We start from the raw sequence: 19,903 nt of genomic DNA, 5'->3' as shown, positions 1-19,903 counted from the left end.
GACAAGCCACCCCGCTCCCACAACACCAAAGTTGTAATTACATACTAAGGTTCTTATTTAAAGTCATGATATGTGGCCCACAGGTCTGCCATGTTGGAGAGGCAGGTTCTCTCTTCCCCTGGCTACAGGCTTCCTGTAATGCTTAGAAATCCTTATCAGGCAGGCGAGTAAAAATCTTGGTTCCTTGAGCTGAGCCACCATGGCAGTAGCTCGACTGAAGGCATTGAAGCATTGTGAGTGTACTCCTTGCGTAATGCACCTTCTCAGGAACGGCTTTTGTTTTTCAAAACAAACTCAAAGAGTGGGAGTTAGTATTGAAAAACAAAGAAACACATACTCCCAAGCACAGTGAGTTTTCTCCCTGTGTTTGTAGGTCATGTCTTTTGACTCCTGTTCATGGTCCTCCAGACTTTCCCCTGTGGTTCTGAACAAGGAATCTGGTCCGATGTACTTTGAGCGACAACCCAATGGTCGACTGGCTACTGGTCAAATATTTCTGCATTCAATATCAATCAATCAATCAGGTGAGGATGAGGGTCTCAAGGCGCTGGGAGGGGGGTGCAGCTCTGGTTCAGTCACAGAGCCAGGACTTAAGGTTCTTCCAGAAGGTGTGGAGGATGGGGAGCATCTTATGTTGACAGGGAGCTCATTTCACCTGCTCTGGTTCTACGGATGCGGGGTGTTTCTATAAGGGCGAGGTCTGCAGAACAAAGGTTCCTCTTGGGTATGTGGACGGATTTGTAGGCGTGAGTGAGCAGTTTGAAGGTTACTCTCTTCTCGACAGGGAGCCAGTGGAGGGGACATAAGTGTTGGGTCATGTGTTCATGCTGGAGTGTTCAGAGGATGAGTCTGGCTGCGGCGTTCTGGATGGCTTGGAGCTTGTGGAGGAGGGTTTTGTTGATTCTGGCATAGACTGCATTGCCCTAGTCCAATCTGCTGGTTATGAGAGCATGGGTGACAGTTTTTCAGACTTTTTGGGGTATCTATTCGTAAGTTTTGTGGAGGATTCAAAGGCAGTTGAAGCTGTTGGAGGTGATGGAGTTGATCTGGTGAGTCATGATGAGGGAGGAGTTGAGGATGATGCTGAGGTCCCGTGCATGGTCTGTAGGGGTGGGCAGACTCCCGAGGGCAGAGGGCCGCCATGTGTTGTCCCAGGCAGAGGAAGAGGGTCCGAGAATTAGGACCTCAGTCTTTTCCACATTGAGCAACAGGCAGCTGCTTTTCATCCAGGGGGCTACGTCCCTCATTCCTTCTTGGAAGCCGTGTCTGGTGTATTCGGGCTTCTTTGTGAGGGAGAGGATGAGCTGGGTGTCATCGGCGTCTCAAACTGTGCTGAGCCCGTGTTGTCTGACGATGGTGGCGAGAGGGGCCATGTAAATGTTGAAGAGTGTGGGGCTGATCGATGTTCCTTGGGGTACTCTGCAGTTGATCTGTGTGGGTTCGGAGATGAATGGATGAAGTCTGATCCTCTGGGTTCTGCCAGAGAGAAAGGATTGGAACCAGGAGAGGGCGGTTCCTCATATTCCAGTGTATTGAAGTCTGGCTGCAATGGTGCGATGTGAGACGGTGTCAAAGGCTGCGGAGAGGTCTAGTAGGATTAGGGCGGCGGTGTGTCCCTAGTCTAGTAACATGCGGATGCAGTCGGTGACAGTGAGGAGGGCCCTCTCGGTGCTGTTGTTGCTGTGGAATCATGACTGTGAGGCATCTAGGATGGAGTTCTCTTCAATGAAGGATGTCAGTTGGGTATTTACGAGTCTCTCTGTGACTTTGGCTGCGAAGGGGGGAGGGAGATGTGCCAGTAGTTTTGTCGGGTTGCCGGTGGGCTTCTTGAGGAGAGGTTTGACCTCCACCTGTTCCAGTCATCTGGGAAGATGCTGGATTTGAAAGAGGTGTTGATGGTACGTCCTAGTTTGGGTGCGATGGTGGCGGTGACCCTTTGGTAGATGTGCAGTGGGCAAGGGTCAGTGGGTCAGGCTCCTGAGTAGGTGTTCTTCATGGTCAAGGTGGTGTGTTTGATGGTGGCCGGAGTCCAGGTTGTGATGATCGGCTCTGTGTCAGTAATGTGGTGTCCGTAGCTGCACTGGGGGGTTTTGTGAGTTGCTGTATGAAGTTGTAGAGTTCTTAAGTGTTAGTCACATTGGTGTGGATCTTCTTCTTGACGAAAATCCTCTTGTTTTCTTTTTGGCGCTGGTGGTATTTCTTCAGGGCATCAAGGTAGCTGTTCAGGTCTTGCATGGTTTTTCGGTTTTGCCAAGGTTTCTCAAGTTGTCTGCAGGAGCGCGTGGCTACTTGGAGTTCGGTGGTAAACCAGGCGGCTTTCTGGGGTCGTTGTTTCCTGGGGTGGCGGATGGGTGCGAGCTTGTCAGTGCAGCTGGAGAACCAGTGGTGGTGTTCCTTGGCTGCAAAGTTGGTGCTGATCATGGTGCAGGGAGTGTCGAGGAGGAGGGTGGTGTTGAGGTGCTCTTCTGTGATCTTGCTCCAGTTCCTATGAAGCGGGCATGAGGAGGTTTGGGTCCGGTGGAAGTGTTGATGGTGAAGTGTATGCAGTGGTGGTCCATCCAGGGCAGCTGTGAGGTATGGCTGAACTGGATGTTTGTCCCTCCTGGGAAGATGGGGTCGAGGGTGTGTCCTGCTCAGTGCGTGGGGTGGTGATGAGCTGCTTCAGTCTGAGGTTGGAGAGGATGTTGAGTAGGGTGATGGAGTTGGGGTCACTGCGATTGTCAAGGTGGACATTTAGGTCTCCAAGTAGAATGTAGTCCGTAAATGTGATGGCATGTGGTGCGATGAGGTCTGTGATGGTGGTTTCCGACTGGATGCACGGTACTGAGGGTCTGTAGGCAAGGGTGCCACTTAGCGTGGTTGTTAGACCTGGCATCATTGGCGTGAGTCTCCCTTCCATTTTAACGCATTGCCTTCTCTATTTTGATATGTTTTTGCTGGTTATATGCTTTGGGCACTGTGCCACTGCTATTCAGTGCCACAGTGCAAGTTCTCCCTATGTTAATTGATGTACTAATTAGTGACTCCATGATTGGGTTATTTGATTTACCTATCAGCCCCTATTACAGTGCACCCTGTGTGCCCAGGGCTTGTACATCAGATTCTGCTGGTGGGCTTGCAGCACTGGTTGTGCCACCCACAGAAGCAGCTAGTAAAGTGTATCTCAGGCCTGCCATTGCAAGGCCTGTGTGCAGTCTAATGCTGCCATGTCGACTTGGCAAGTGTACCCACTTGCCAGTCCCTAAACCTTCCCTTTGCTTCATATTAGACACCCCTATTGTAGGCTCAAGGGCAGGGTGCATTGTAAGTATAAGGTAGGACATGCTCTGGTGTGTGTAGCCTGTCCTAATAGTGAATTACAGCCATTTTCGTTTTTCATTATTGAAGGCCCCCTGTTCTCTATAGGCCAGAATGGGCAGTTAGATTATTACATTCTTATAATCCTAACTGACTCAGGGAACATGGTAGAAATTCAAATTTATATGCCTGAACTCAGAATGATAAAATACATCTTTTAGTAAAGTTGGTTTTGATATTCTGTGTTTGAAAATACCACTTTTAGAAAGTAGGTGTTTTCTTGCCTAACTGGCCAGGCCTGCCTCTGCTAGGTTGTGTATTCCTTGTCTGGGTTTGTGAGTGACAGGGCTGGTGGATTCCAGGAGACAGGCTGTGGCAGCCCGGTGGTGAATAGAGAGATCTACATCTGGATGGGAGGGAGGAGTTGCACCTGTGACCTGAATAGGGCTGGGCCTTCCCTCTACAATGATGGCTCCACCCCCTGTGGCTTGTCTGATGTCTCTGGCCAGCACTGTGAAAGGAAAGAAGGAATCTTGTCAACAAAGTGCTCCAGAGCTGTGCCTTCCCTGCCCTGTGCTGGCTCCGCCTCCTGTGAGGCGTCTGAAGTCTCTGCCCTGCACAGTGAAAGGAAGGAGAGAGTCATGGTAAGAAAGTGCTCAGGAATGGGTTTGGACTAGGCAGAGGCATTTCTGCCTTCAGAGAACCAAGGATGTTGGGGTATAAATACTGGGACCCTGATCCAAAGAAAGTAGATCACTTCTGGAAAAAGAAACCTTTTGCTAAGGAGAAGAACTAAGGAAGCTGCAGGAGTTTTACTGCCCCTCTGCCAGTGTGCTGTTTGTTGGGTTGGCCTGCAGGGGTTGCTTTATTGCCAAGGAAAGGAGAAGTATCTTTTTAAGGACTTTCATCATCTTCAGAATATTCCCCGAGGGCTTGAAATGTGCTGGCCTCCTGCTGAAGTCTCAGGGACAAAAGACTTCAACTCCAGCTCCCCTCTGAATTTCCTTGCTGGGAATTCTCATCTCCAGACATTTCCGTGTAGCTGTGAGCTGGAAGCACGGCGCATCGAGAGGAAGCGTGTCACTGCCGCAGCTAAAATCATCACATTGCTGGAGAAGCGAGCCTTCACCGCATCTCCCTGGAAGCGGGTGTTCATTGAAGCTGCCTGCTGTTGCATCACTGGAGAAGCATGACACCATCGAGAGAGTCACCATTGCATCACCGGAGAAGTGTGTCGCAGGGCCTGTCGCGGCTCCAAAGTACAGAGTCGTCGCAAGGCTGCCAGGGCATCTACGCATCATCATCGCATCGCCGCATCAAGGGCGCCATCTTCTTGCATCCCCTACTTTGCACAAGCATTGAGGCACAACTCATCATTTCCCCCGGATCACAGAACCGAAGCATCTCCCCTTTTGCGAGCCTTTTGTTTACTTTGCATTATGCATCCAGGTACTTTGTTGAGAACTTTGTCGCATTTATCATCAACTCGAACTCAGTAACTTTTATAATCTTTAAAGCAATCTTAAGTGTAGTATTGTGGATTTTTCGTCGTTTGTGGTCTTGTGTTCAAGTGTATATAAAGAATACTTATTTTTATAAAACCTGCGTTGTGTCCATCTGTAGTGTTTTCACTATATTACTGTTTATATTCACAAATGCTTAACACACTGCCTCTGAGATAAGCCTGTCTGCTTGTGCTAAGGTACCAAGGGGGTGAGTAGGGGTTAGGGTTATTAAGGAGTGTAATCCCCTTATCCTGACTTAGAAGTAAGGGTCCCTATTTGGACAAAGGTGAATACCATTGCCAACTAGAGACCCCCAGATCTAACAGTGGTCGTGAGGTTGGTCTGGGTCTTGAAATGGAGGTGTTCTGTGCTGGCATGTGGGTCGTTCATGTTGGAGGTGGAGAGTTGAAGGGAGGTCTTGTGATCAATGGCGAGTCCTCCTCCAGGGCGGTGGGGGCGCTCCCTTCTCTAGGTCTTGTATCTGGCGGGGATGGCGGTGGCGATGTCCAGGTCAGAGGTGGCGTTAGTCACTGCGGAAGAACTGCCATGGATGCATAGCACTTGTACTGACTCACAACAGAGTGAAAAATAAAATGTTTGACAGCCGGGTCGTCTGCCACTTTTGAGATGGTATCCAACAATTACCAAACTCTTAATGACCTGCAGCTGCTAAATATATAACTAAGATAGGACCTTAATTAATGTAAGCAGGGTTTTTTTGGTATATATTCTTATGTATAGATGCCAATGCAGGTGAATACATTACAACATATTCATTTTCCGTAATAAAGAAACAACTTTCTCAGCACACATACTTCACATCACTCTTTTTTTCAGTGTTGCAATAAATATTAGCCTTCTTACAAATGTATTTTCTTATATTTCTTCACTGGTGTTCCTCACGTTTACAGATAGCCAATGGCTTTGGATTTGTTAGAGCAGGTGCCCTGTTGAAAAGTCAACTACTCTTAGCATATCAACGAAAAATGAACCTAATAAAATCCGCTTAAAAAGAAACACAGTTCATTAATTTAGTATCATACAAAATTAACAACCAGTCTTCTCAACCCAATCTGTCAATAATTGGACATCTGACCCTCTGAAAAGCTATGAGAGGATAAAAAAGAATGTTACAATGCTAATGAGGCAAATGTGTTCAGTTCTACCATCTCATTAATGTCAAAATGTCATTCCTCACTAATGACTCATTTACAGCAAATTCTTGTCTGGCATATTTTATGTTTCACACAGTCTCAATGCGTGTCATGATTCTCGCATTCCACAGAAAGAAAAACTGTATTAACATATTTTAAAATTTCCAAATTCAAATTACATTTTAACGAGGTAGCTCTCTCGCTCATTCTTTTATAATGCATTGCTTTAATGCAGTAGTTTTTTTTAACTTTCAAGTGCTTATATTAATATGAAAGGTAAAATCTTTGAACTTCATTGATAATTCCGGGTCATACACAGGTGTTTTGCTCTGTTATGAACAGAGATATAATCGTGCATACCAATATTATGGAAGATAATAATATCTGAATGCATTCTTATGTTTGACAACTAGTTCAACATAAGGCTGATACCTATTATCAAACAATTACGGCTGCATTTATTTGGCAAAGAGTGAAAAAGCTTGAGACAACAATTAGCAATTAGAATATATACATTGATTCCTGTTCCAATAGATGCTGAATAAACTAATGGCCTGCGTTGCCCATCGCCCATAGCACCCAAATACATTGAAGTGAAACTTAATAATACTAAGAGCTAGTCTGTCTCTGTTAATTCCGGTCAGACAGAGGAAGGTAACAAATGTATAGTGCATCATGGAACAATTTATGTTCGTAATTTCCCTTTTAGTAGGGGGCATAACACAACCCCCTGCAGCACCTATGGTGCAGGATGGCCCACCTCTTCAGGCGCCACCCACCCTTCAGGCCTCCATCAGACCAAAGTCAATTAGTATCTGTGATATGTGAGTGACTCAGGAGCCGCTTGACACATTCTGAAGACTGGGAAACATTTTAATTTACAATATTTGATGGCTTCCATCCATAACTCAAGCTCACAAGCTCACAGAAACCTGCTGGTACCAATAAACCTGACAATAGGCTAGTGTGAAGTTCTGTGTGTGTGAGCTGAGGCAGTGTCTTTGTAGTGCAAGTGTAGCAGCTGACAGCCCCGTCCCACTCATCATGCGAGGGTGGCCCATCCTGCCAACACCCAGGCCTTCTGTTGTGATACTATCTTAGAGGAATATACAAACATCAACTGCCATCTACACATAGCCATGTGACTGAGGAAACAGGCTGCAGGCAACAAATGTATAGGACAAGAAAACGCCAACTTTTATTAAAGTGGCATGTTCAGAATTGTGACTGGAAATCCAACTACAACATTAAAGAGGGTTTTAAATTACAATTCCTCCTACACCAAATATATCTACATGTTTGCAGACGAAATTTGTCACTTGGTAAATGTAATAATTCAACCCAATGTTATCCTATTGGAGAGGTTGGGTTTGTAATAGTCAGGGTTTTTCACGCCCAGGGAATGTATGTGTTGTAAATGAAGGTTTAGGTCTGGCAAAAGGTTGAATTTGCTGAGTTGAATTGGCAGTTTAAAACTGCACACACAGGCTGCAATTACATGCCTATAAGTATTTTAGTGAGTGGCACAATAAGTGCTAAAGACCCACTAATAGCATTTAATTTACGGCCTACGGGTACATGTAGTACCACTGTACTTTGGACTTATACATAAATTAAATGTGCCAATAGGGTGGCTGCCATATGTAAAAGACGAGCCAGACAGCAGTTGGGGAATACACATCTTTATTCCTTCAATCTCTCACGAATTTGCCCCCATGTGCTTTCTCTTCCATTCCCGCCCTTCCTGTTCCTGTTATGCCTGACCTGGTCGAGTAATCCCACGCCAGGTCAGGCACAACAACACTATATCTCCCCTCTTTTTGAAATGTTCAATGCTTACTTGCTCAGAGTTCTTCGATAAGTCAGATAGGTCTCCTGGTAGACCTCTGTGCTCCTCTCTTGGGTCTCTCAGACTGCGATTTCAGGTCCTTCTTGGTCTTCATATTCTTGGCTTGATTCGTCCGTGCCACATTCTGGTGCTTCCGTTCAGGTGTATACTTCAGGATTGCATTTCTTGAAGTGTGACACGTTTTGAGTGATTCTCTTGGTCTCAGAGGCGCCGGTAATGATAGTTCCTTTCCAGTGATCATGTCGGCGATGTGAAGTTCTGGATGCGGCTCGCGTTCAATGCTGTGTTTAGAGCTTGCATGTCCACACAGAGGTGCACTTTGTTCTCTGCTCCCCGTTTGGGTACAACCACCACTAGAGATACCAACGGGGTAGGTCCAGTTGACCTCTATATGATATCTGCTTTCAGTAGATCCTGCAGTGTATCATTCACTGCTTGTTGGAGGTGAAAATTTACCTTCCACTGGTGTTGAGCCACGGGTGCCACTTGTTCATTTATGTGTAGTCAGACTAGCTTTCTCAGTCCAGAGAATAATTTGGGGAATTTGCTGATGATGTCAGGCGCGTCATCGACTTTGTACAGTTTGAGAAGTTGGCCTGGTATATGATGCCCACTAGTTCTAGTGATCACCTTGTACCATGCCAAGCAACCCTTATGGTGCAGGTTGTAAAGTCAACCTTATAGACAAGCTATCCTAGGGGTAGCATGGACTAAGCAGTCTTAGGCTAAACTCTGTAAAGGCATGTGAAGCAAGCTGTTTTACCATACACAATCCCTTGAATACCAAATGAAAGGACACCACACAGATATATATTGAAAATATATATAGATTTATTTCTACAAATAACCCTGATACTCTTTATGAGCACAGAAGCAAATGCGTTAAAACAAAACACAGTTTAAATATACCAAAGTTGCACAATTATGGATGAGCCCTAGGGGCCACCTAAACCATATACTAAAATAGTGGTATAAGAACCACTATGGGGAAAGTGAAGAGGCCTAGGGCCTGGGGAATCGCTGGAGCTGTTCGGGACTAGCAGTGAAGAAGTCGGGAAAGGCCCGCGGGACTCGGGTGCAGTGCGGAAAGTGCACGCAATACCAATGCAATGTCAATGGTGCGTAAAAGTTACAAAGTTAGTTATTAAGGAACCTTCCGAGTGACCTAGAAGGATGAAACTTTAGACACAGACACTAGAGGTGTATACCAGAGTGGGAACACCAGCGTTGCTGAGTTACCTAACGCACAGGAAGCGGGTGCACAGGGTCGAAGTAGTGTCGGGTTTCATCACGCAGGTCGATGGTGCTTGGAGCTGAAGATGCTGCAGGCGGCTCGATGTGAAGAGTTCCGGTGGATCCAAGGGTGGATCTGAAGAGGTGAAGACCTGAAAGCAGAGGGGACAATGTTCAAAGTCACTAGCCAGTGACTACCGTGGAACCAGGAAGGAACCAGGCGATGTCGGGTGCAAACAGGCGATGTTGTGAGGATTGTCTCTGCAGCCACGTGGACACGAAGAGGTCAAGGATGTCCAAGCGTTGGTCACAAGCTGTCCCACAAAGGTTCTCGCTGATGGCGGTGTCGGCAACTTGATTAGAGCAACCAGGCCTTGGCTAAAGCAAGCCACGCAGGAAGGGATTCAAGCTTCTCACTCGGACCAGCAAGGTCAGAGCGGCTGCTCCTTTTCAGGGGAGCAAGGGCCAATCTGGAGCAACCAGACCAGCGGTGTAGTTTGTCGTTTTCGTTGCCAAGATGGCCGCTAGCCACGTGGCAAGTGGCCAGGATGGTGCATCGAGTGGCACAGTGCAAAAGGGCCCCACGCAGATCGTGGAGATGCTGGGAGGCTGATCTTCGGTGCAAGGGCTGCTCGAGGTTGGGGCTTCTCAAACCCCAAAGCACAGTGTCGAGGGTGCCTCGGATACTGCGCAGTCAGCTTCTCGGGGGTCTTTCAAGAGGTCCGGTCCCACGTCTCTCGGTGCCTCCACGGGTCCCTTCTTTGCAGGGACTGTGGATCGGGCTGTGAGAAGTCTGGGAGTCTGGGTCTTGTTAGGCTCTGGGCTCGGGCTCTGGCAGGAGGCGGCGGCAAAGCAGACGTCGAGTTGCTGGATGGTGCCTGTGTTCACAGGGTGGCCACTCCTAGGTCACAAGGGAGATGCTCTTCAGTCTTCTGTGCAGCATAATGTCGAAGTCCAGTCGTCTTCTTAGTTTCGAGTTGATTCAGGATGATCTGAAGTCTCAGGACACAGCTCCCACTCTTATTCAAATCTGGGGGGCCGGGTCACCTACTAGGTCCCTCCTCTGGGTGGGACCAGGAAGGGGAGTGGTTACACCCCCTTTCCTTTGTCCAGTTTCGCGCCAGGACTGGGGCTGGAAGGCCCCCACACCGGTTTGAACTGGCCTATGCACAGGGACACCTTGTGTGCCCCAGGCATGTCTGATTCTATTCAGCCCTGTCCTACCCAATACACAAAATCCTGTCTAGGGTGGTGCTAGCACCTCCCAAGGCAGGAAACTCTTTGTCCAAGCTGCCCTCGCTGGAAGGACTCCCAGCAGCAGGAGGTCAGACTTGTGTCTGTGGTGGCAGCATCCATTTTGTGATGCTGAGGCTCTGTTTAACTTTAACCGGGGTTCAGGCTAGGTACATGTCGTGTCCCTCTAGAAGGGTGGAATGCTACCCCCGTCGCCAGAACTGGCGAGGGGGTAGTATTCCAATTGGTATGACACCTTACTCGACATGTTTTGATAAAGCCAAACCAAAGATAGCATTCAACCACGAGGTTCATAATGCACTTAAGAGTATATGGTATGGCAGTATCATGAAACAGCTAAAGGACATGGTTCCGAAAGCTGCAGACAGGCTCAGCTCATGCCAGAGCACCATCTCACATATTTCCAAGCACTCTGCCTCCAGGATTGATGAGGCCTTCCATAGGAGTGACTGATAGGAACATATGTGTCCATTTTAGGTTAGGTATAGGCTTACTAAGTAAGGGGTGGTTACACCGACTTACCCCAGCTGAGTGATCAGCCAGTTGTGTCAAATATGGAGGCCAGGCCAGGGGTGGCACAATACATGCTGCAGCCCCTGGTAGGCCTTGGAAGCACCTATGCCCTGGGTACCTGGGTACACTGTTACAGGGGCCAATAAGGTGAACCAGTTCCAATTTCGTTATGCACCTAAAGTACATGGGTAACAATTTAGAGAGAGAACAGCAGGCTGTGGGTCTGATTAGCAGGCCCACAGCCACATTAAGTCATAAACCAGTGAAGCAAAAAGCAAAAATTTGGGGTGACCATAGGATAGCAGACCCTACTCGCCTACATACAGAATTTCCACTTGCTTCAAGCGCTCAGCTGTTGGTAAGCTGAGGAGACAGTCAGCTGCTTACGGTCCTTATATGACATGGATTTGCACATAACCTGGCCTGTCTTTGTACGTCAGCGACATGCAGAATTGTCCTAGGCACGGCACGTGGTTCTTTGGACATCCATGTGTAAACACTCACAGTGGCCGGCTGCAATTTAGGTTTCGGATTCAGCCTCTCGTACTAAGTCGTGCAGATGTAATTGAGTGCCGCTCCAGTGTCAAGAACAAACTTTGCCGGGTGCTTTCCCATTTGGATGGGCAGCGTAGGGTTTTTCTTTAGTCGGTCAGGTTCTGCTACCATGCACACATACTCATCGCTGTCTCGAGATATGGAAGTGAGGGCTGATGATTCCCTTGATGACGATTGTCGGGACCGATGCGAGAAGCGTGATCGAGTACTGGATCTTGATGAGCTAGTGGATCGATTTCTTCTCTCTTGTACTGCTCTTGTGTGATGACGAGGTCCCAGGTATCGGTTGGCTGGCGTAGACTCCTTGCAATGAGCTTGGCACACTGTTTCTAAGTGATTGTCAATCGCACAGTGGTGGCACTGTTGTCCCATTGCCGGGCATGGGCCAGTGTTGGGGTAGTCTTGGCAGCAGCAATAGCACTGCAAGGGTTTGTTTCCGAGTTTGCTGTTCTTGTTTCCACTGAGAGTTTGGATTGTGGGTTTCGAAGGTTTCCGATGCTTCGACTGGCGCCATGAATCTGCTTGAGAGTGTAATCGAAAAGCTTGTTCAGGTTTCTCTGTCTTGCCTGCTTCCATCTTTTTTGCGTATTCTTCAGCTTTATCTTTTATTCTCGTGAGTTCTTCGATGTCGTCTAAGGAGTAGTGTTTCTTTAGCCGGCGACAGCGCAGCGATTCAGAGTTGCACCCTTCTATGATTCGTAGGCAAAGTGCATCTTCATTATTGAAGTTATCGAATTTGCAGTAACGAGCTAGGTGTCTAAGACGTGTAATGAAATCACCAATCAATTCAGGCTTTCTTTGGGTCGCTAAATTGAAGGTGTAGCGTTCATAATCCAAGTTTCGCTTGTGGAGGAACTTTCAGTTTAGTGCTTCACTTACATCTGGATATGGCTGGTGGTAATTCTTTGATGATTTGGCCGATGTCTTTGCCCACCAGATTACGCAAAACACACTAGATAATGGACGGAATGTTGCACAATGGCAACACATTCACCCCCAGTCACAGATCTGGGTTTAATCCATCGTTATTTTGCTCACCAAGCCACCCCAGTTCAGACATGGCCATATGCAAATCAGTAAAAACCAACTTTGCCATCTAGGACTCATGCTGTTTCCAGATGTCAGTATCAGTGGTTCAGGGCGGGGTGCAGGAATGATACCCCCAGCAACACTGGACCTGGCTACGTGACTTGTGGTGGACCTGGTTGCACATTATGTGAGGAGTCTGGGAGCGTAGACATGTTGACGTGCAAATGACTCTGCTCACTCTTCCCGACTCAGTAGTGTGTCCAAGTGGTGTCTGGTAAGTGTGAGGGTGCAGTGGGCAATGGTGATGCTCAGGAGTGTCTTTGCATTCCTTTTCTTGCACAAAGGGTCAGGTTCAACAGGGACCATGCAACAAGAGCTTTAAAACATACGGCAACTTGTTGCTCCTTATGCTGCATGTGTCGGAACTAATATGCTTCTTTGTACAACTAATGGTTATGTGCCTCTGCTAGATTTAGATTTTTTTCTTATTTTGGTAAAGTGGAGTTCAGAAATTACATTTATATATGCAGACCTGGTTTTCTTTTTACAGCATAATTGGTACAAATGGACTGATCAATGTAGTCCAGTTCTATGTGTCCTGATTTGTGTTCTATATATATAGTTGCTCAGGCTGTCCTCACAGGATACATTTAATGCACATCCTTTGAGGAGATGAGTTTACTCTTCGTTCCTACAGAGCCATCCAACTATTTTCATGTTTACGGAACACTTGCTCATGTTACATTTAGTCACTCGCCTGCACATCTTACACATACACAAAATTACAGCATTCACAGCACAGTCAGTCAGGACGTTTAGGCCCTCAATTGTAGCTCTGTAAATGGGATTGATTTTTACCACCCATGATACCTGTAGTCCTAGTAAATATTAGACTTTGAGGGTTCTTTCAGAACGGAGGCATTACTGGGGAAATTAGTAATTCAATATCTGAGTACCCTGATATTTCTTCATTTCTCTCAGTACATTCACAGTGAAATTAAAACTTTTTTCAGCACAAGGTGAATGTTAGTAATTGGGTTGTTGGTTGACTGAGGTATGAGCCCAAGTCAGGCATCAACAGCAATCCTAATCATGATAAGAAGCAGGCAAACTCTCAATTAACCTATGCTCACCCTCTTGTAGCTCGGCACAGAGTAATTAGGCTAGACTTAGAGGTGGTGTGTATAGTATCTGTGCAACATTTCAAACAGTAAGAATGAAAACGCCAGCTAAAAAGATTCCACACCAAAATAGGAAAATATGACTTAATTTGATAAATGAAAAAAGACCAAAACGGCAAAACTATCATAAGTAGAAGTTGAGATACAAATGTTTTAAATAAAAAACTGTAAAAGGGTGCTTAGAAGCCAAAAGAGCTTACTTTGGATGTCTGGTAGCACCGGCCCGGGACAAATTCAAACGTTAAGGCCAACCACAATGGAGCACATGCTGGATACAGGGACCTGGTGAGGCCCGCTGAAAAAATGCATCTTAATCCTGATTACATTGATGTCAAGAATGTAAAGTGCAGCTGAGGCGGCTTGTTGGTGTTAATCAACACAACAACACCAATGCGCCGGTCCTGATCTGCGCAGCAGTTCTCTTGCGTCAATTCCAATGAGCTGTGATGCGGAGGTTGTCACTGAGGCTGCTGTTGACAGTAAGTTCTGGAGGTGATGCGTTGGTTCTGATCCATGCAACAGAGGTGAAGCACAGGGACTAATCTATGCAGCAGTGGCAATGCGTTCAGAAGATGTGTAGGTTCTGCTAGACCAAACACCTTAGGTCCACTTCCAAGGTCCAGGACTGGGGTGGCATCACTTGGCAGGGCAGACTCAAAGATGGCGGAGTGCAGATGCAGAATCAGGGTGATTTGAAATCTTTTATATCCCTGAGACTTCACATCAGGAGGCCAGCACGCTAGCACTTAAAGTCATTCTGTGTTGAAGTGATGCATGTTCTGACCATCTCCTCTGGCCAGGGGAACAGCAAGCAGCAGGGCAGCAGGTCTGCAGGGCAGCACTGCAAGGCAGTAGTCCAGCAAAGCAGCAGTCCATACGAGTGGGAGTTCTTTAGCAGCACAGCAGTCCTTCTTCCTGGCAAGGTCTTCACAGATTCAGAAGTATACTGAAGTGGTGGTGACTGAGTCCCAGTACGTTTACCCAGTGGGGCCTTTGAAGTGGAGGAGACCTCAAAGACATGCCTTTGTAGTGCACAGAGGTCCTCCCTACCTGCCCTGTCTGCAGACTCACTTCATGGGGCCTGAAGACCTTTGTGTGGGGACAGGACACAGCCTATTCAAGTATAAGGGAGACTGGGTCCAGCTCCTCCCTCCCATTCGGCAAGGATGCCCCATCAAGTCACACCTAAGCTCCCAGTGGGTGTGGCTGTCTAGGGGAAATACACAAAGTACAACTGTCTCCTATCCCAGACATGTGATCAGAGACAAGGCAGCAGGTGCCAAATGGCTAAAGTCCAACTTTCCAAAAGTGCAATTTTTCAAATGGCAATTTAAAATATGATTTCACCATAAGATGTGATTTTAAATTGTGATCCCAAAGACATCAAACTTGAAAGGGGTATGTCTTTACAATTGGGAATTACACTTATAAAATGGAAAAAGGATGTCCCAGTGTTATCCAATGGGAGAGATAGGCCTTCCTGTACTAAAAAACGAATTTGAGCTTTTTTCATTACCTAGCCATGTAACACTTAAAACTACATGTCCTGCCTTTTAAATACATAGCACTCGGCCCTCTGTATTGTCAAGGGCCTACCTTAGGGGTGACTTATATGTAGAAAAAAGGCCTTTTTGAACCTGGAAAGAGGTTTATCTCACCACATTGAAATGGCAGTTCAAACTGCACAAACTGGCTCTGCAAAGGCAAGCCTGATTAGAGGGCTACTTAAGTGGGTGGCATAATAAGTGCATGAGTGCTGCAGGCCCACTAATAGCATTTAATTGATAGGCCCTGAGCACATGAACAGCACTTTACTAGGGACCTATAAGTACATTAAATATGTCAATTGGGGAGGAGCCAATATTACCATATTCTAAGGAGAGATTACATGCACGTTAGCACTGGAAAAGTCACAAATAGTGGAAGATGGAAGGCAAAAGGTTTGGGGGTGACCCTGTAGAGTGTGCCATTTTCAACAGTGAAGGTAAAGAGATCCTCTCATTCCTGTCCAACCCATAAAACATATGTGGCCAGTAACATCATGTTTTTTCTATATTTCCTTGTTATAGCTCATTTTGAGGCAAAACAGGAAGGTACATAATGCGATTTTTCAAAGTTGATCAATGAGCCATAGTAATCTTGTGTGTAATATCTTCAGGCAAAGAAACCTAGATGTAAGTCCATGGGACTATTTTTCCATCGACAGAATGTTCATTAGTCTCAAAATTAGAAAAAGAAAAATTTTTGATATCTGGGGCAGTGCTGGGTTTGCAAACCCTTGCGACCATGAGCTTCATGAGCTCATTCTAATTGGCTGCCACCACTCCAAACCAGGAAGTGCTGTAGAACTGAGTCACAAGAAAACAGTAGAAAAAACATTACAAAACAAGAAAGGGTGGCAAAGTAGAAACACCCTGAGCCCCTAGGCCTGCTCATGGGGTCCCACAAGGACCCCAAGGGCCAGAAAAAGCATTTTTTTAAAATAATTTTGGCGGAAATCCCGATGGGGTTGCGAATCCTGCCGAAATTATTTAAAAAAATTAAAACACGGGCTCCTGCGCTTCATTAAAAAAAATCCACTGGGTGGGCCAGAAACCGGGGAATTGCCAATATATTAGAGGAGGCCCGGCAGCTCCAGGGACTGCCACCTCCCCAGGGCTGTGAAATAAAATGCGTGGGGGGGTCCCAATCCCCCCCATGTTGCCCCAGGGACTGCCACCTCCCCGGGCTCTTTTATTAATTATAAACCGTGTGGGTGGGCTCGAGCCCCCCACGAGCCAATGGGTCCACCACCTCCCAGGGGCACTAAATATGACCACCACCTCCAAAGGGCTTTGCAATGGTAGGGACGGGGGCTCCCTCCTGGAGCCCTTCATGGCCCACCCCCAAGGGCCAGCTCCTGCAGTGTTCAGTGGTGCCCACCCCGGGACACTACTGTTTGCTATGGCAGGGTAGGAGCCGGGCGGCTTTCACTTTGTAATAGCAAACACTGGTTTGGATTTTGGAAGCGAGAGCATGTTTCCTGCTTTCGCTTAAAAAATCCAAACCAGATTGCTTTTCCACAAGGGGAGCTGCATGTTAGCAGTTCCCCTTGTGGAAAAGCAATGCCGGCTCCTGCAGGAAGTGGGGAGCCGGCAGGACCGCGGGGGAATTAGGGCTCCCCCACAGTCCCCAAGGGAGAGGCCAGTCCCCGGGGGATGGGGTCCCTGGGGCCAGAAGTGGCCTGGGAGGGGGGCCACACGGCCCCCCTCCCCTGAGAATTTAAATTTTTTTAAAAGAAGAGGCTGGCCACGGGCGACGGGGTCCCCGGGGCCATAAGTGGACTCAGGGACCCTCAGGATTCTGCAGGGAGAGGGCGGAACTGATATGTCAAGTGTGCAAACACAGCCCAGCCCATTGTAAATTGGGGGATTAAGTCCCTTTGAATCCTGGGTGACCCTGGGTCCACTTATGGCACCAGGGACCCCACCCCCCGTGGCCAGCCTTTCCTTTTAAAAAAATAAAACATTTCCAAAAGGTTTCTCTCTTTTGATCAGCTGCTATCTTAAAAGTTTGGGGGTGATTGGTTAAGGGGGTCCTGAAAATACGCCAACTTAAAACGTGCCATGGGGCGCATTTGCAGAGTGCTCCAGGGAGGGGGTGGGGCCTGATATAACAAGTTAGCAATCCTGCTGTGTGGGACATACTGGAGGTAATAAAAGGAGTAGTTGCCCCTCAAAGTTGACGTTGGGGGCTAACTATCCCGCCTGTTACTTCCGCTAAATCCCACACAGTGTGATTGCTAAAATGTGTATGAAGGCCACGCTCACCTTTCTCCACCACTCTGCAAATGCGACTGCTATGTTATAGGTAGAAATTAGTATTTAAGAAACCTTTTGAAATTCACTGAAAACACCATAGGTTTTAGAGACTTTGGACCAGATGTAGGTAGCCCTTTACCGGTCGGTAACGGCCGAAAATCATTATTTTCGGCCGTTACCGACCGGTATTGGGCAATTGGGATGTAGGGAAGCGAAAATCGTCAGAATCGTTAAATTTACCGAATCGGTAAAGTTACCGAATCGGTACAATACCGAATCGGTAAATAAGAAGTGGTAAAAATGGATATTGAGATGTAGGGAAGCTCTGAAATACCGAATTTGCTTGAAATTCGGTATTTAAGAGTCTGTATTTACCATGGATTGGAATCAGGTGGTAAACAGGTGCTACCTATAAAAATGGACCCAAAATGCATTTCTTCTTGCACAATGACGGCTTTTTATGTCATTGCAAGACGGCTACGGCTACAGGAGGAAGGAAAGAGGGAATGGCAGAGAGAGGAGCAGGTCTACAGACAGAGGATAACCCTGTTCATGCTCACAGAGGCAGAGATACTCCAGAGGTACAGGTTGGCCCCAGAAACCATCACGGAACTCATCAGGGACCTTCACCCACTGTTGGAGCATACTACCCGAAGGGCACACGCTATTCCTCCCCACGTGCAAGTGCTGTGCAGCCTACACCTGCTTGCGTCTGGGAGCTACCAGAGTGTGGTTGCTGCGGTAGGTGGGGTGACCCAGAGCAGCCTGTCAAGGTTTTTCCACAAATTCCTTGACGCCATGTTACAGAGGATGGAGCATTATATATCTTTTCCTGCAACCCATGCTGAACTGGCCCAAACAAAATCTGACTTCTACCAGATGGCACGTTTCCCCAATATAATTGGCTGCATTGATGGCACGCACATTCCCATTTGTCCCCCTGCTGCCACCGAATATATATACAGGAATAGGAAGTCCACCCACACCATCAATGTGCAGGTGATCTGCAATGCAAAGTTTGCCATTACTGACCTTGTGGCAAAATTCCCTGGGAGTACCCACGACTCCTATATATTTCAAAACAGTGGCATCTATGCACGGCTGACTGCAGGGGAATTTGGTGAAGGATACCTCCTAGGTGAGACACAGAGTGCGACCCCTATAACACCTATTGCAGTAAGAAGTACATGTATGCATGTGAGTAATGTATTCCCATTACCTTTTAGGAGACAGTGCATATGCCCTCCGCTCCTTCATACTCACCCCCTACCTCAACCCCTCAACACCCAGCCAAAGGAGATATAACCGGGCACACAAGAGCACACGGAATGTCTTTGAGCGAACATTTGGTATCTGTAAAAGCAGGTTCAGATGCTTGCACAAGAGCGGAGGTGCAAGGCAGTATACCCCCATCACCTGCTGTAAGATCATTGCTGCCTGTGCTATGTTGCACAATCTCGCAGTGAAGAGGGGTACTGAGGTGGAGTTGTCAGACTATGAGGATCATGACGACGACATTGCTGTGCCTGAAACACAACCTGCTGGAGTGTCAACACCAAGTGATGGCAGATACAGACGTGAGGAAATAACACGCAACTATTTCTGAGTAAGTGATAGACTGAGACCTATATTGAAAGCACAAGAATGTGTTTTATTTAGTATATTTCTTGTTAAAGAACAAAAGTGCTACAGTAAGCATTTCACAGCAATGCTCACAGTGATCAAACACACACAAACAGGTGTTGAATCCACCCACCGTAGTTGTATATTGTCACTAGGCAGGTTTAAATGGCACAAATGTGCAACAAAAACATTATTATCTATAAATTGAATGTCCAATGGCACTAGGCCATAGTATCAACTGTTCATTTGCGGCCACGCTTTGCACTGGCAGGTGTCTGTGGCTCACCCTGTTCACTGGGCGTTTGGCCTATACCCTCACCCTGTCGCCTGCTGCTCCTCCTTGTCTCTACGACATGGGGGCTTGCCGTGCTGCTCCTACTGGTGCTACCTTCAGTGTCCGGCACGTCAATAGCAGCAGTTTGTGCACTTTGAGCATTGAGTAGAGCCTCCAGCGCACCGGTCATTCCAGCTATGCCCCTTGTCAGCTGATTGCTGTTTTGAGTCAGGACTTCCTGACTATTCATGCTACGCCTGCTTAGCAGGGATGTGGCTGTTGCCAGGGGGTGGATAGATTTCTCAGTTCTATCTGCACGCTGCTTCTCCCTGCGCCTTGATGTTATTTCAGAGTCCAGTTTTGTGCACAGTTGCTGCATGGATTGGGTCATGTCATGTATGCCTGTTGCCATGCTCTTGTTAACTTCCACCAGTTCCCTGATGCCCTTACCAATTTCCTGCATGTTGATGTTGAGGTTGCGCATTTTTTTTTGACAGGACATGATGCCCTTGCCCTGCATCCTCTGAATCCTGACCATGGATCCCTCCAGGCCTTGGAAGACACTGGACCCCTCCCCACGTGCACCTACACTCCTTCCTTGTACTGTGCTGCGTCTACTGGTACGTGGTACAGGCT

This window comes from Lissotriton helveticus, chromosome 2_2 (assembly GCF_964261635.1).
Source record: "Lissotriton helveticus chromosome 2_2, aLisHel1.1, whole genome shotgun sequence".
Taxonomy (NCBI): Eukaryota; Metazoa; Chordata; class Amphibia; order Caudata; family Salamandridae; genus Lissotriton; species Lissotriton helveticus.
Note: the sequence above shows the minus strand (reverse complement) of the source record.